The sequence below is a fragment of the Haliotis rubra genome, unplaced genomic scaffold (assembly GCF_003918875.1).
Source record: "Haliotis rubra isolate DU_JTF1 unplaced genomic scaffold, ASM391887v1 Scf87, whole genome shotgun sequence".
In the NCBI taxonomy this organism is placed as follows: Eukaryota; Metazoa; Mollusca; class Gastropoda; order Lepetellida; family Haliotidae; genus Haliotis; species Haliotis rubra.
Window position 1 is genome coordinate 1,789,541 of NW_025767601.1, and position 16,978 is coordinate 1,806,518.

Genomic DNA, 16,978 nt, shown 5'->3' on the forward strand with positions numbered 1-16,978 from the left:
CCACCACATAACTAGCCATCGAACCACTTCCACTATTCGTGCGGACGATAGAAACCTCACCACATAACTAGCCGTCAAACCACTTCCACTATTCGTGCGGACGATAGAAACCTCACCACATAACTAGCCACCAAACCAATTCCACTATTCGTGCGGACGATAGAAAACTTACCGCATAACTAGCCATCAAACCACTTCCACTATTTGTGCGGACGATAGAAACCTCACCACATAACTAGCCATCGAGCCACTTCCACAATTCGTGCGGACGATAGAAAACTTACCACATAGCTAGCCATCGAGCCACTTCCACAATTCGTGCGGAAAATAGAAAGCTCACCACATGACTCGCATTAGTCTCACCTGTTCGTGTTAAGACTGCAGAAACTTCGCTTCATAACTAGCCATAGAACCACTTCAGCTTTTCCTTCGTAGCACAGACAATTCACCGAATAACACGCAGTGATGTTTATTGGTATTGCAGTATCCCCTTACCCTGGTGTTGCTATTCAATAGTGATTCAGAAAGTCACGCTGATGATAGTGGGAATCGTGCAATGGAGGCTGCTTTTAGCAACGATTTCTGGTCATAATGGGAATGGCTTTGGGATTTCTATTTACCCATTATTCGGGATAAATTACCGCCACGGCACCATATGTCCTTGAATACAGTAGCATGTATCTCCCGTATCACTCCTTAACATTTTGATTTCACGATCATTGATCACTGATGAATAGGTACCGATAATACTTTGTCATTTGTCAGATTTGTCACGCTACTCTTTACTGAGTTACGGAAAACATACTACAATTTGGTTATTTATTGAATATTACAGGAATGCGCTTTTCTGCAGCATAGTTTTGTTGGGCAAAGTATGATCAGTCCGGTAGCACACGCAACTCACACAATTTGAATAAAATGTCTTTGATCAGAAGAAAAGCAACCTACACGTTACATAGCTACCTAATGTCAACTAAACTACCGCCGAACTCGCGGAAGCTAAATAGACCCTCGTAAATACTTCGAGTTATCAGAAGTTCCAAACATTTGCGAAATCGTGGCTTTTAAGAGTACGCACGGACCAAGATTTCAATTCGAGTCATATCAACGTTCGAGACAACGGTATTTTATGATATCACATTCACTTTTCGTTACATTAAAGGTTGTATTTGCTGTTTCGTGTTCCATTTCAGTAAATGGCGACGGTGGTGTTTATAGCTGATTCCCTTATGTCAGTGTTATGCACATACACAGACCAATATATATTATATATATATAATGGGTCATTATATCATGTATCCGTATGGTGCGACAGGTTTTGGAACAGAGCAAAAAGTGGATTAGAAAACTATGTCATGTGATTATTATTCGATAGAGCTAACAATGTTACAGCAAAAATGGATATTATAAGTGGATTTAATCTGCAGAGGTTACTGGCTAGAAGACGAGTTATGGCCAACGGGGACCGGTTGGTAATGGTTTAATCAAACTATTACCCTCAGGGGTGCTCGTAATGTGACCCACTCGTATTGGAGTCATAATTCCAGATCCCGACCTCCTTGCGTAAATGTCACAGAAGGTGATCTTGTTTCCCACAGGAGACTGGAACCAGATAATGTAACTTGTCTGCAAGTGACAGACGAGTGGGATACAAGATGAATGTCATCAATAAGCCGTTACAGACGCCGAAGCAAGACCTTATTTAAGACATTCATTATCTCCTTGGATACAGAGGAAATTCCAACGCTTCTGTCTCCTTTATTGACACTTCAAATAGGAGAACTGAACTACGTATTGGCAAATCTAATCTTCTTAACTAGAACTAAGGATTTGTGGAATCTAGGAATCAGTTCTCGTGACGTAAATGATTCACTGAAGGAAAATACCGTGAACACCGTGAATTACTTCTGTCAACAGAATCACAGTTAATTAGAATGACGGCTCCTCGGTGAACATGCAACGCTTATTGGAGACTTATATCAGTTACTGAGACTCGTGGTCAAAATCGTTAGTATTTAGAATGACGGCAACTGCCTTCGATATCCGACACGCTCACAGATAATGTTATCATTGGGCCACCGGTTCGTGATCGTTTCCAAGGACGTAGAAGTTTGTGTTGTATATGTAAATGGAAGCCGCATAACCCTTTCCGTATTCTTAAGAACTCTATGGCTCTGTCACTCATGTGTCAAATTTGAAAATGGTCTTTACAAATTGGAACGAAAACAATATGTTTTTCTAAATATAAAACTTCAACTTAGAGAAAGCCAATCTCCAGTTTCAAGAACAACACGTTTTTCACCACGAAAACATTCCACGGTGCGCAAAAGGCAAACTAGTGTGTTCACGTAAAGACTTCATAAAAATCATCAGTGGAACTTAATAAAACCCTTTAAAGTTTAGCTATAATAATCACTGATGGTGATTTTGCAAAAACACCATGTTTTCGGGGTTTTTTATCAACGGTGCGATAACAACTGAGTCCTTTGGATCAATAGTGTAATAATTATACCCACTTTCATACTCTGAAAACATACCATACTCAAGCGACCTTGCATAACTTTGGGTTTAGGTGTAACGTCGTGGTGAACTAATTTCCAGCCATGAATTGGAAACCATTTAAAAAGACTGCAGCAACCACTTTAGGGGTCCTCGTGTAATTACAAGATTTCCTGGTGTTTTGCCGTCCTTAGTTCACCGGCTGCTGTGTAACGGTACACGCATTTCATTCGAGAGTAATGCACTTCGCAGTTCTCGCTCGAGTGACTTAAAACTTTACCATGAGTTTGACAGGCAGAACATTGTTGATGAAAATATATTGATCTTTCCAATCAATACTCACTAGCACATTTGATTAAAATGTCTTCTTTATGACGAAGCTTTTCAGAATCTTCTCGTGCGATATACGACGATTTCCGTGCACGGGATGGGATGATTTTTCACGAGTCATTTATTCCATCAATGAAAGTTTGATTAAGTTCGAGACAGTCTCATCAGGTCATGAAGTTACTCTTTAGAAATGGCATGTGCGGTTGTAACTGATACAGTTGATATAATGTGAAATAAATTAACGAGAAAGATTAGGTTTAAAGTGTCGAAAGATTATTTTAATTGCCGTTCCTTCAATGACAGAATTTATAAAACTAACTCAACAGCTGCAGCTAAAACGTCATTTTCGATAATTTTGATATCATCTTTATCTTAATTAAACTACAGTTTGATTAATCGCCTGTCGTCAACAGTCTTTTAACTTAAGCTGATTCCTTCATACTGGGACGGGGTAATGAACGGCCGTGCGTTTCACGTATTTTTGAGAGAATAGATTAGGGCTGGGTAGGGGTTTTGAATCTAAGGTCTCTGTTTTGCTTTTAAGCATACTTTACTGTCAATGTCATTTAATAATTATTACATCGTAAAAACAAAAAGGAAAGGTAAAACAAGAGAATTGTACAACATTGTTACAGACAGAATAGATTGCTTTTGGCTTTCAGCTTCAAATATAAAGTGACAAAACAAATAGAAAGAACTTGTACGATTCCGACTACCTCATGAGCATATGTGGTGGGGTAGCCTAGTGGCTAAGGCGTTCACTCGTCACGCCGAAGACCCAGGTTCGATTCTCCACATAGTTACAATGTATGAAGCCCATTTCTGATGTCGCCCGCCGTGATATTGCTGCAATATTGCTAAAAGCGGCGTAAAACAATACTCACTCACTCACTTCCAAGAGCATATGTTTACGAATCATTAACAAATAGTAAACTGTCAGCGTGTGCTGCTACACAGGTGACACTCGTCACAAACACATGCAAAGGCGTGTCATTTGTTGACCTGTCAAAATACAGGAACAATCGTAACCGAAGTTTTCCGAAGCTCTTTTTAGAGGATTTAGCATGTCTGGTAATGTTTTACTTTTGGTTAAATTAAATTAAACGCTTATACTACTTTTTTGTAACAATTCGTGTGTTAAATCAAACAAATGGAGCGAATAGACGAAGGTATCAACTAGTTAATTTACATGCTGAACATATGACATATACATTACATGTACATTACGTATACATTACTACATTACTACAGCGCAGTAGTGCAGTGGTAAGGCGTCTGCCTATCACGCTGAAGGCCCGGGTTCGATCCCCGGTGGAGGCACCTAGGTTCGGGTCCCGAGGTGGGCACATTTGCGTAGTATCCTTGGACAAGATACTTACATCCACATTGTCTCAGTTCACCCAGCTGTAAAATGAGTACCCGTGAGGATGTGCTGGCAATGTGAGTGTTAAGTTCATTGCGCCTAACAAGCAGCATGGCTGTGTGCTCCCCAGGGAGTTGAAAAAGTATCGGAAAGTGCGATAGTGTCCTATGACCGGGGATAGTAATGTACGTAGCGCCGTGAGCAGGTAATGTGCCTGGATATGAGCGCCATATAAGCGGACTATTACTATTACTATTACAATATTTACAATATTCAATAAACAGTATGGAAATTGTCATCCCCAAATGTGTCATGTCTTCATGTACAGATCCCTGGGATTCTGACGTTAATGAAGTCAGAGGGTATAGGATGACCTTGTGCATTTATAACGCGATAGCTGGTCTCGGTGAAGACAAGGGATCGATTCATCGTGTTGGTATAATGTGTGAAGCCTCTTCCTGATGTCTTCACTGTGGAATATTGCTGTACTATTGCTAAAAACGGCGTAAAACCATACTCACTCTAACAATTATGAAAGCGTACATTCTATCTATATGGATGTATTGCCCACCAATTGGAATTCTGCAGAAAGTTCATTGTTGCACGTGCAGTATGAGGCCGGGCGTTGTCTGGTTGAAAAATCTGTGTCTGTTGGTCAATAATCGGGAGAAGGTGAGGCTGTAATACGTGGTTGATGTAACGTTGGGCTGTCAGGTTCCCTTCAACGATCACCAAGTCTGATTTCTGGTTGTATGAGATGGATCCCCAAACCATAACGCTTTCTCCGCCAAATCTGTCCCCCTGTCGGACGCAGATGGGCGCAAAACGTTCATGACGTCTCCTATACACACGTTTTCTTCCGTCGTGATGTTGCAAAAGAAAACGGGATTCATCAGAAAACCAGATGCGCCTCCAGTTTTGTAAAGTCCATATCCTTACGTTGTTGCACCACCTGAGTCGTCGGCGGAGATGTAGGGGCGTAGTACAGGTCCAACAACTGGTCTACAGGCACGTAAACCCGCTTCTTTCAGACGGTTCCTAATCGTTTGAGCTGACACTCTCCTCAAACCTGGTATTTGTGTGGCAGTCACGGTTGGTAGGGCATGCCGATTACGCAGGTGATGGACCCGGATGTACCGATCTTGAAGGGGGGTCGTGATTCTTGGCCTTCCACTTCTCGGGCGATCGTTGGTCAAATTGAAGTTGTTGTAGCGGCTCCAAAGTCGGGATATCGTTGTTTTGTGAACATTTAGGTGCCGTGCAACAGTTCCAAAACTTTCTCCGGCTTGAACACGACCAATGGCGATATTTCGGTCGGCAGCACTCAATCGTGGCATTTTTCACACAGCTTTTCATGCGACAAATGAATGAATATAATACGAAAGCACATGGGCTTTTATACACCCCCTACATTAACTGCCATTTTCATGATTTGCATGTGTTTTTTTTGTGCGAAGTCACCATGAGGGTCATTTCATGCGTTGTGACGGAATAAGCAATAAAATACACTTATGCGTACAAATGCAGTTGTTTGGATGGTAATCTTCATTAATTACGTGTATAATTTCAATACATTCGAATAACATTTAGTTTGGAAGCAATAACTTCATTCAAACGAATTTTTCATATCTGAGGACAGGGGTTGCGTTTCTTTTTTGACAGAGTTTATATTATCTTTCCAGAAACAGCTTAAATAACATACACAGACCATACACAAAAAGGGGCTGACTCAGCAAGACAGACGCTGTAGACATGATTAACCATTACCGGTACCTTCTGTCAGCGGAACAGGAAACTATTAACACGTTAAATAATCGTTTGAATTCTTAGCTCCTATATACATGCCTCGTTGCCTAGATCATGTACTTTGTTTTACTCTTGTAAACAGAGCTTGATATGGTTGAAATATGCTGACACTTGTTCTTCCGATGACAATTGTTTACACCACAGTCGTGTTTACGTAAACCCAAGTTTTCTTTCACGATGAGAGAATTGTGCTTAAAAGAGGAGAGTACAATATTCGACAACTTGTGTGTGTTTCTTTAAGATGTTTTGCTCATTATCACCCAGTTGTTGAACTGTATGCATCGTCGCCACTTTTCTGCTACTCTCTACGCGGTGTGTAGTAGACAATATAGGTCAGTGGTGCGTGCACATACGTTTTGGACTAATGGGAAGAGGCAGCGTTTCACACCTGCGCGCCAGGAAGGAAAGAAACTCGTGTTTCCCAACCACATATCTTCAATAAACCCAGTTCTGTACATGTATATGTTCGGTATGCCTTAAGCACGATTTCTCCTAACAACGTAACACACTGGTTACATATGGTTCTCGTTGCATTGCAAAAGAAACGTCAAAATATATACCGGTTTACGTTTGAAGAGTTGTATATAAGCAAAACCTATTACAAAACATATGCGAACTGGGAGATATTTATGGCTTCTGGTTTTTGCTTAAGTAAGCATTCTAGGAGGGCATTTCCAATAAAGTATAGATACTGTTACATACATCGTAGACCCTCTGGGGCATATTCGGGATTCTTGTTTGACAAACTATAAATCATCTTCAACGATGAATTCTGGGGGATGCTTTTCCAGTGACTGCGTCCAAGACGACATAAGGCGTTGATTCAGACGAAGACGTTGTGTGCAGGTGGTTTGTGTGGTTTTGATATTTCAGTCGCAGCGCGAGAAAAATCTAAGTCATCGTGTGAAGTTTTGAGGCTCCTGCGCAGGTGAAGAAGTTTTTAATTTGGTCCCCGTAGGCAGAGTGTGTTGATTTGGAAAATGTGAAAACAAATGGGTGTAAGCAAATTAGCTCCATTAAATACAAACAAATATTTTTGCAAGGAGTTCTTTTAATCGTATGATAATTGCTGTGACGTATGTTTGTTTCTTGATTCAATATTTCAAGTATGTCACGACAGCTTGTAAACTCCCACGCAGTCGGTTTGTCTTCAGGTCAAGTAACAGCTCCAGATCACCCGATCTATTAATTTAGCAGACAGACAGACAAAAGTCTATTTCAGTCTTTCTACTTGTAGCACTTACGGAAGACATAGGTGGCTGCAGATCTGTTCTAAACAGGAATCGTAATGCTAGGTGGTATACATTTCACAGATAATGTAATCATTCGTCTTCCTGAGTTACAGACAGTACATCACGTGTACATGTTTAACAACTAGTTAGTTGTTGCTATTGTTTCACCCTCAGTGTAACACTAGATCAATTAAGTCTGTTCTTTGGGCATACTGTCTGCTTGTGTACATTCCCGTTCTGTTAAGTGTCATTGTGTATATAGATGAGTAACTACCCGTTCAATAGGGGCGGTTGGGTAGGCTTGTGGTTAAAGCGGTCACGACTAAGACTCGGGTTCGATTACCCACATGCGTACAATGTTTGGTGTCCCCCGAGGTGATATTGCTGGAATATTGCTAAAAACGGACTAAAACTAAACTCACTCATCTGTTCAATACTTCTTATTAGCTATTATTATTAATATTATCTTATTAGTTAATATATACATCCGTACAGTATTTTGTTATTATAGGTTAGGGGTATAAAATTGGGTTGTTCGCAACCCCGTTATTACGATGAAATTATAAGATGTCATTAATAGGAAAATGCATGAATGAATTCGAGTGCATTGGTGTAATTCATTTAGCGATAGCTTCAGCAATGAATATATTTTTAACATGAAACGTTTTATTTACTAGAAAAGAATAACAAATGTTCTAATTTCTGAGAAGGTAATGTGAGGTGAGGTGAGGTGAGGTGAGGTGAGGTGAAATTGGGTTTTACGTCGTGCTTGAGAATATTTCGCTCATATGACGACGTGCATGCGTATGTATGTGTATGTGCGGCTGCTTGTACTAGCCCAGACTTAAGCTGGTTTTATAGTGCTAGACCACCTAGACACCATGCCGCAGTGAAGCATGAATACCCCACTCAGACACATTATACTGACTCCGAGCCGACCAGTCCTTGTTGTACCAATTAATGCCGAGCGCCAGGCAGGGACCAACAAGTACCATATTTTAACGTCTTTTGGTATGACGCGGTCGGGGATCGAACCCGCGACCTTCCGCTCTGCGGGCGTATGCTCTAACCACTACGCCACGGAGGCGGTCCGAACGTAATGTGAAGAAAAGAAAGAAAGGAAGAGGACGTAGAAGGTGGGAGGAGGGAACTGATGCATTTGTCTCCGGTGTCTTTCCATATTACATTTTCTGGAAAACCAGATGGTTGACGTCAAGGGACAGCCGGCCATTCACTATCTACCATTACGGCTGTTGACATTACATGATTCCGTTTCGGCCGTATTGTGAACAAATATACTTGAATAATAATGTTCTGGCATTTAGGTGCACTGAAGATGTGACTGATGCTTAATATATAGCTTGTACATTGATTGTCTGTTTGTGTGTGTGTGTTTGTGTGTATACTTCTGTGTGTCTGTTGGTTTGTGCGTGCGTGCGTGCGTGCGTGTATGTGTGTGCGTGTGCGTGCGTGTGGTGTTGCTGTGGGTCCAATGTTTTACATCATAGGTATTACTATTAACTGGTCTACAATCATGAGAGAACCAAAGAAGAAAGTCGCTCTGATCAATACCTCCAGTCTCAACCAGACAATCCAGCATTCACATAATGTGTCGATGATATTTTCTCAGAACTATCGGCAGAGAAACGGGTTCTTGGGCCTGTGTCCATTTACAGTTACTATTTGAGAATACTTCATGGGCACGTGTCATCGCAGACACTCCAATCTTTGGGAACGTGGAGGCGAGTGGTATGTCAAATCAGCATGGTGCGTAGGTCATTGTTCCCTTAGTTAAATCATCGGCAGAAACTTTGAACAGCAATGCGATAATCTTCGACAAGAATGACATTGGACAAAACACAGCCGTGAGCAAAGCGTCATGGATGTATCGCCCTAGCCTTGCTGCAAGGTTGTACTGAATGCTGAGCCCATGGCTCTATAGTAATTCTATCTTTCGAAGAGGCAATTCTAGATAAGCTGACAGAATCCCAGTCTGTTATTTTTCTAGAAGTTATCATTTAAACTATTAATCAATTTTTATCTTAGAGATTCCCAGTGAGTTTTTTATTACCTTTTCTTAGACATTATCATTTAAACTATTAATTAAATTTGATCTTAGAGATACCGAGTCTATAGTCTATTATGTTTTAGAAATTATCACTTAAACTATTATTGTTTACTTAAGAGACTTGTACAAGTCTAGTATCGGCCAATATGGCGGATACACCAGCTCTATATTAACACGCCGTCACTGTTTTATCGTATCGTTTATCGCATTTATCGGTAATGTACTACGCAGCAAAAGAAACGTCAGTTTGGAATTTTCCTTCGCAGAAACGGATAACTGGAAACTCATTTAATGTTTTGATTGTATATTTTTAACAACATCTCCAACTTTACCTGAGCAAAGACATTCCTTCCCAAACTTAGAATGGAACCCAGGAAATGGTCTCAAAAACGCAACCTGATCTCGGAGATGGTACGGCGTTCTCCATGTTTTTCATGCTGCACGTGCTGTTCACAAGGACCAGCCCTACAAAATGCACCCCCAAACCTGGTTGAAACATTCACATTACAACGACAGCTCAGAGGAACCAGGCGCTAGGAAGACTTGAGGATGGCCACACTGCACAAGCCGTTGCCAATCACTTCCAGGTCAGCGTTCGGACCATCTACAGGCTGCAGCAACGTTTCCGGGCCACCAACACCACAAATGATCTCCCCCGTACTGGCAGACCAAGGCTGACGACAAGGCCGCCATGTTGTGCGACAGCATGTACAGAATCCCTTCATGCAGGCTTCCGAAACAGCACGCCAGACAGTGGGAACACACGGAAGACCAATCAGTACTGATACAGTACGCCGACGTCTTAACAGCGGGAACCTCCATTGCCGTAGACCTTACCGTGGACCTAACCTCACCCCTTGTCATCGGCGTGAACGTCTACAGTTTGCCCTACAACACCAAAACTGGCGATACAGGCAATGGAGAACTGTTCTGTTCACAGATGAGAGTCGGTACTGTGTATCAACTGCAGATGGCAGAACAAGAGTATGGTGACGTCGTGGCCAACGATACTCAGACCAATGTGTTATGGAAAGAGACGCATGGGGAGGTGCAAGCATCATGGTATGGGGTGGAATAGGCCTGAACCAGAGAGTGGGTCCTGTGTTGTTCCAGAACCTTGGTCCAGGGAGAGGAGGCGGCATCACAGTGGTGCGCTACATCGACCAAGCTCTCAGACCCCACGTCATACCACATTTCGCACGTCACCGGAACAGCACTTTCCAGCAAGATAACGCCCGGGACCATACTGACAGAGCTACACGGACTCCTACAGCAGAATGGTGTCAACATTACGCAGTGGCCAGCCCTTAGTCCTGATTTAAACCCAATTGAACATCTTTGGGATGAAATTCAGAGGAGACTGAATAATGTCATACCAAGGCCGAACACAGCCGATTTATTGCGCCAGGCCTTTCTCAGAGCGTGGTTCAAGGTGCCAATGGCTTTCATCAATCGATTGGTGCATTCCATGCATAGACGCTGTGCTGCAGTTATTACCGCTCGTGGTGGTCGCACTAGATTTTGAATTCGTACTGACGTTGTTTTTTTGGCTGCTGAGTATATATAGCACAAGTGTTATTCTAAACAGCGTTATACTGGAAATCCCTCTCACTCGCTCAGAAAGGCACAGATGATTTGTGGATTATGTCTGCGAGTTATACAAATGTATTATATTTTCATGAATATAAGGAGCATGCTGAATCACAGTAGCAGCTATCCCCAATGGAATATACCGATTATGACTGTGTATTGGCAAATATTGCAATATAATACGATTAATGCACCCCCATTGCGATACGTTCTGCGATATATTGGGACTTAAGTGTTTGATAGAGAGTGACAGTAATTGTGCACGTCAATCCTATTTTCTACATTTGAAGTCTCTAAACATATATCTTATGGTTCTGATAACAGCAATCTCAAAATTAGGCTGCATAGCCACGGATTTTCTTTTTTATACAATTTATAATATTACAGTATCCGTTTTGTTATTGCTTGACGAAGGAAAACATTTGTTGTGAATGAAAGTATGTGCAGATTTTAATTTAAACCATTAAGATAACACAAAAAAACTTCATACATGTTCTTTACCCAAAATACCGGTTGTCAGAAAAAATATTGCACTGCGTATCGTTGGAAAAGCGTATTACGATATATCGGTATACCGGTAATACCGTGCAGCCCTAATACCGATCCAATACCATCCGACTCGTGTTAACTGGCACACAACTGCCATTCGTTTTGGCTTTCTATGTGTGTTGTTCCACATGCCGGATAATGGACGCCATGCTCATTTCTAAAGGCCAGTAATATCCCTTCCCTTTTTACAAGTATCCTCTCCGTCGAACTTCCGACAAATCCATATTATCTTCCTGACAATAAACAGCCCTGTCAATAACCAATCCCAGTTGTAATATTGTCAACCGACGTCAGTATTTGACGAGATTGTTCATGTTGCGGATGGGTTGTTTTTAGATTTGATGTCGATAACCTGGTAATTTAGATGTCAATTTGAGCTTCATTTAGGCGATTTGATTACCATCTGTCGTATTAACAATACGAAATGACAATTGGCTGTGGAGTTTTCAATTATATGAATCTATTGTGTTGATAAACGGTTCTGGTGGAATGCAGATGTTTCAATTATATTGCAAGAATTAATATCTATGTGTATTTCACTGTTATACAGTGTTTATTAGCAGTTGTGAACAAGTCAGCTGGCGGTGTTGACGCCCAGGGTGCTGATGTACAAAACAACCTTGGCGATAAGACTACCTTAAGTCTATGTTAAGGTATGAAAGTTACGGTCACCTTAGCGGTCACCAAGGTCGCATTGTACAACCGCACCCAGGTAACCAGGTGCACTGCTGGTCTTTTGACTTGAGTCAAAACGATGCACTAGGATCTGTCTGTGGTGGGCTCCAAGCCACTATTGAACTGATTACGATCTCTGGAGTCTATGCTCGTGGAGAAATGAAAGCTGAACAGATTTTGTGGTTAACCGTTCAATCTTATTTACATCATTCATCATATGTACAAATGCGTGATACAAATTAAAAATTATAAATTTGCGTACATTTATCAGCAATTTCTGCCATTTCTAAAAATATTTCTCACATTTCTTATTTCTAATGCAACACCAGAAACAAATAACCCTCTTTACTCCGCCTTAGTGAACAATATGGAATGTATGTTCTTGCAATAACGGTTTTACAATGTATTAAAGTAAACATAATGCATGATTACACTTGGATGTAACATTCAACAATACACTCATATAATAGTACATGGAGTTCATGTCAAATGAAATTTTCAAATTTTCAAAATGACCTTAACAAAATGAATTAGAACGTAAGAACATGTTCCATATGTTTAGAAATAAAGATAGTAACATAGAAAATGTCGCCAACGCCACCATATATTACGGAAGCATAAGTGTCAGCATAGTAATGGCCGGTTAACTGCAGAGGTGGAAGCGAAGACCAATCTCGACACCTTAAGAATGGACGGGTCCTTGGCATATCTCCCCTACGTAGGTCCTTAGTATCTAAAACACTACGTAAAGGACTTTTAATGAATATAAAGTAAATGGGTACAATTCCATAAATATTATTTGTGAATAATTATTTTACAGATTTCTGTCAAATATCTCCTACGTAGGACTTCACAGCTATTTATTCGGTACGGAAGCGTAGGAGGGCCCTAGTATCTCCTACGTAGGACTTAGTATCTCTCCTACGTAGGGATCTCCTACGTAGGACTTATCTCCTACGTAGGACTCCTACGTAGGACATAGTATCTCCTACGTAGGACATACTATCTCCTACGTAGGACTTAATATCTCCTACGTAGGACTTAGTATCTCCTACGTAGGACTTAGTATCTCCTACGTAGGACTTACTATCTCCTACGTAGGGCATACTATCTCCTACGTAGTACTTAATATATCCTTTTTAAGGATGGTTATTAAGTTGAGAAATGTTTGGCTATGCAGGACGTTAGATAGTTGAAATGTGAGTCAGTGAATATTCATGACACTAACGCAGTGTTACTATACAGTGTTATTGTGTGTGTATTACGTTAGGGTGACGTGGACCCTGTTCTAATTGCAGTTATGGAGGTTTGGGTATGGTTATGTTTAATCTATCATACTATCATACATTCACACACACATCTACACACACACACACACACACACACACACACACACACACACACACAGACAGAGAGAGAGAGAGGTGGGTGGGATGGTTGGGGTGAGGTTGTGATATGAAACTCGGGTTATAACACGACCTCCGCAAGTTGTTGCTTGTCTTGATGGGGCTAGGTTGGATCGGATGCAACGCTCGTTTGCGGCTTTTTTCGTAATTGTTTACAGGTTGACTTGACTGGGGTGGACAAGTGTTGAGTGCGGCGTAAAACAATACGAAATTCAAAAAGGCAAAGAATTGTCATTATATTTATTTGTATAAATATAAGGGGATACGTACACATAGATTGCCACCGATAGTCTAAGACACGTCTGTACACGCAGATTATGATTCATGTGCAACGACCTCTGAAATATCCAACGCATAATAGTAAAGTGTAACAAAGTGCAACATATAACAGTGAACTAACTGCAACGCGTAATAGTAAACTGAACGCAAGGCAGTAAAGTATAACAGTCGGTCCAACACAGTAATGTGCAACAATTAGTTGAACACATGACTCTAATAGTGAAGGAAACAGTAGACTCTAATAGTAAATTGAAACACATGATAGTAGACTCTAACAGTAAATGAAACACATAACTGTAGACTCTAATAGTGAATGAAACGAATGACTGTAGACTCTCACAGTGACTGAGACAGTGAAACAGGAGATTGTGTGCGTGTCTGGGGATTTAAGTCGACCGTTTCAGATTAATCTATATAAACGTATATCGATCATCTCCTACAGGAAATATTAAGTACTACGTAGGAGATACTAAGTCCTACGTAGGAGATACTAAGTCCTACGTAGGAGATACTAAGTCCTAGTCCTACGTAGGAGATACTAAGTCCTACGTAGAGAGATACTCCTACGTAGGAGATACCTCCTACGTAGGAGATACTAAGTCCTACGTAGGAGATACTAAGTCCTACGTAGGAGATACTAAGTCCTACGTAGGAGATATTAAGTCCTACGTAGGAGATACTAAGTCCTACGTAGGAGATACTAAGTCCTACGTAGGAGATATTAAGTACTACGTAGGAGATAGTAAGACCAAAAACGGAATCTGTTTCACCGTGGCCCTACTACGCAAACGAAGTATAAAAGGTTTAGGACATCATGCCATACAACAATTAATATTACTACTATTATTATAAATACTACTTCATATATCAATGATGTTGTTATACAAAAGAGAGTCAACAACATAACCTTCACCTCATTGAGGTTTTGAGTACGTATTTTCAGTATATTTAACTTAAGATACGACATTACACCAAACAAACTGCTACTTTAGCTACTAATACTCTGCTACATCAATGATGTGTTTATGCAAAGGTCATTTAATAACACAATCTTGAACTTTTCGCCTCATTGAGGTTTTGAGTACGTATGTTCTGTGTGTTTAAGATACGATATCACACCAAACTCAGCTATTTTTACAGATACTTTAGCTACTAATTAATACTCTACATCAATGATGCTTTTAAGAAAAAGTCATTCTACAGCACAATCTTGATATGTTCACCTAATTGAGGTTTTGAATACGTGTTTTCAGTATATTTAAGATCCGACATTACACCAAACTAACCTATTATTAAAGCTACTCTAGCTGCTAATACTCTACATCAATGATGTTTTTATAGAAAAGTCATTCAACACCACAATCTTGAACTTTTCACCTCATTGAGGTGTTGACTATGTATTATCGCCTCCCCCGCATGTTTGAATGATTTATAGAGACGCCGGCCGGCGTATGAGCAGCAGTACATTAGCGACAGTTTCATTGATGCCGTGCTAATTATACAGATGACACCGTGTACTTGTTCGGAACCCCCAAGGAGGGATGATATTGATTTCCTCACTCACGGGAAGGACAACCCATAGTTTGTTTTGATAGCTACAAATGTGTGGACAGCGAAACGATATTATATTCATAACTGGACATCCGTACGCAATAAATGAGTTATTGATACGGACTTGTGTACAAGAGAACAGGATGCAATATAATATTCATGACGGGACATCCGTACACAATAAATGAGTACTTGATACGGATTTGTTTGCAGTAGAACAGGAAATTGTCTCTGGAGGAGTTTCAGAAAATTTTAAACGCAGATCCTTCTTTCGTTGTTTTGAATATGAAATGACCATGTTTGCAATAGTTTTGTTGTTTAACGCCGTAATATGCAATCTTTGTCCTTGATATAACAGTTTTACAAGGTTAAAGCAAAATATATTGCATGAATACTTATGAATGTAACATACAACAGTGCACGCATCTTCGTAGCAAATAATAGAACGGTGTTCATTTCAAATGAAATTTAGAAATTTTCAAAATGTTCTTATCAAAATGAATAAGAGCGTTCCATTTATTAAACAATAATGATGATAACATAGAGAATGTTGTTTAATCTGACTGATATGATCCACAGTGGTAAATAACAAATCGACGGCTTGCAGGTGTAACGTTCATTGCTTGAAAATTGTTGCTTCTATCAGTGGCTACATTGCTTCGCTTTCAACGCAGGACACGATCCAATGCCGAACGTGAACTTCCATGCAAGTGAGTGAGTGCGTGAGTTAATATTTATGGTCACATCGGCAATATTTCAGCCCTATCGTGACGACAACAATTACTTATTATATTATAGATCAATATGAATAGAAATTAATTCCTGTTGACGAAGAACAATAAAACTATTAGTGTATCACAGATTTGAATGTAAAACTAGCATGTTATCATGAAAGGATATTATTAAAAGAGAAAAATACAATATAAAAACAGGCTATAGATTGCCAACAACTGAAGGTAGATCACCATACTAGGCACCATGGGGACTTACAGGACATTTGCTTCCTACATGAACCCTAGCTGAATTTACACCACCCCTTCAGCTGTCAACAATTTAGACAAATCTAGCCATACATTAAAAGCACACATATTCTACGATTAAAAAGAGTGGAGAGATTAAATTGACTTTGAATCTTTTGGGACTTACGAATCCTCTCAGGAGGACAATAATTCTAAAATACTTCAACCTCCTTTGAGGATACAGCCACTAACAATCTCAGTTACGGATTTAAACTTCCAATTATAATAGTACATCTATCTAGAAAACATCTGACTCAAAATGTATCAATCAATTCAATGTCTGTTAAAAATTCGATAATAAAATGATAAATAACAATATTAAATAGATCCTTAACAGTTTTAACCCTGAAATATTGATCCCTTGTGATTGAAAACTGTGCATGTGATCAATGCTGTGCATGTGCTTATGATGCATACCGAAACGGGTCACAATCATACACAATCACGTAGCTATTTCAGACGTTATCTTAGTGCATAAATCATGTCGTGAAAGGTCATTAGAACACGGTTGGAGAGTTTGGTCAGTGTTTGGGTAGCCATCCGAAGAGTTCACCTGGAGCGAGACCGTGTGGGATGATACGATGTAAAAATAATCAATGGTTCCTTTCATA

The 16,978-nt window shown here is 40.2% G+C and overlaps 1 protein-coding gene across 1 annotated transcript in view; it reads left to right on the forward strand.

Annotated features, from left to right (window-relative positions):
• Window positions 1-16,978, forward strand: part of LOC124263176 (pyrokinin-1 receptor-like) — a 53,216-nt gene that overhangs the window by 30,224 nt on the left and 6,014 nt on the right. The window lies entirely within an intron of this gene.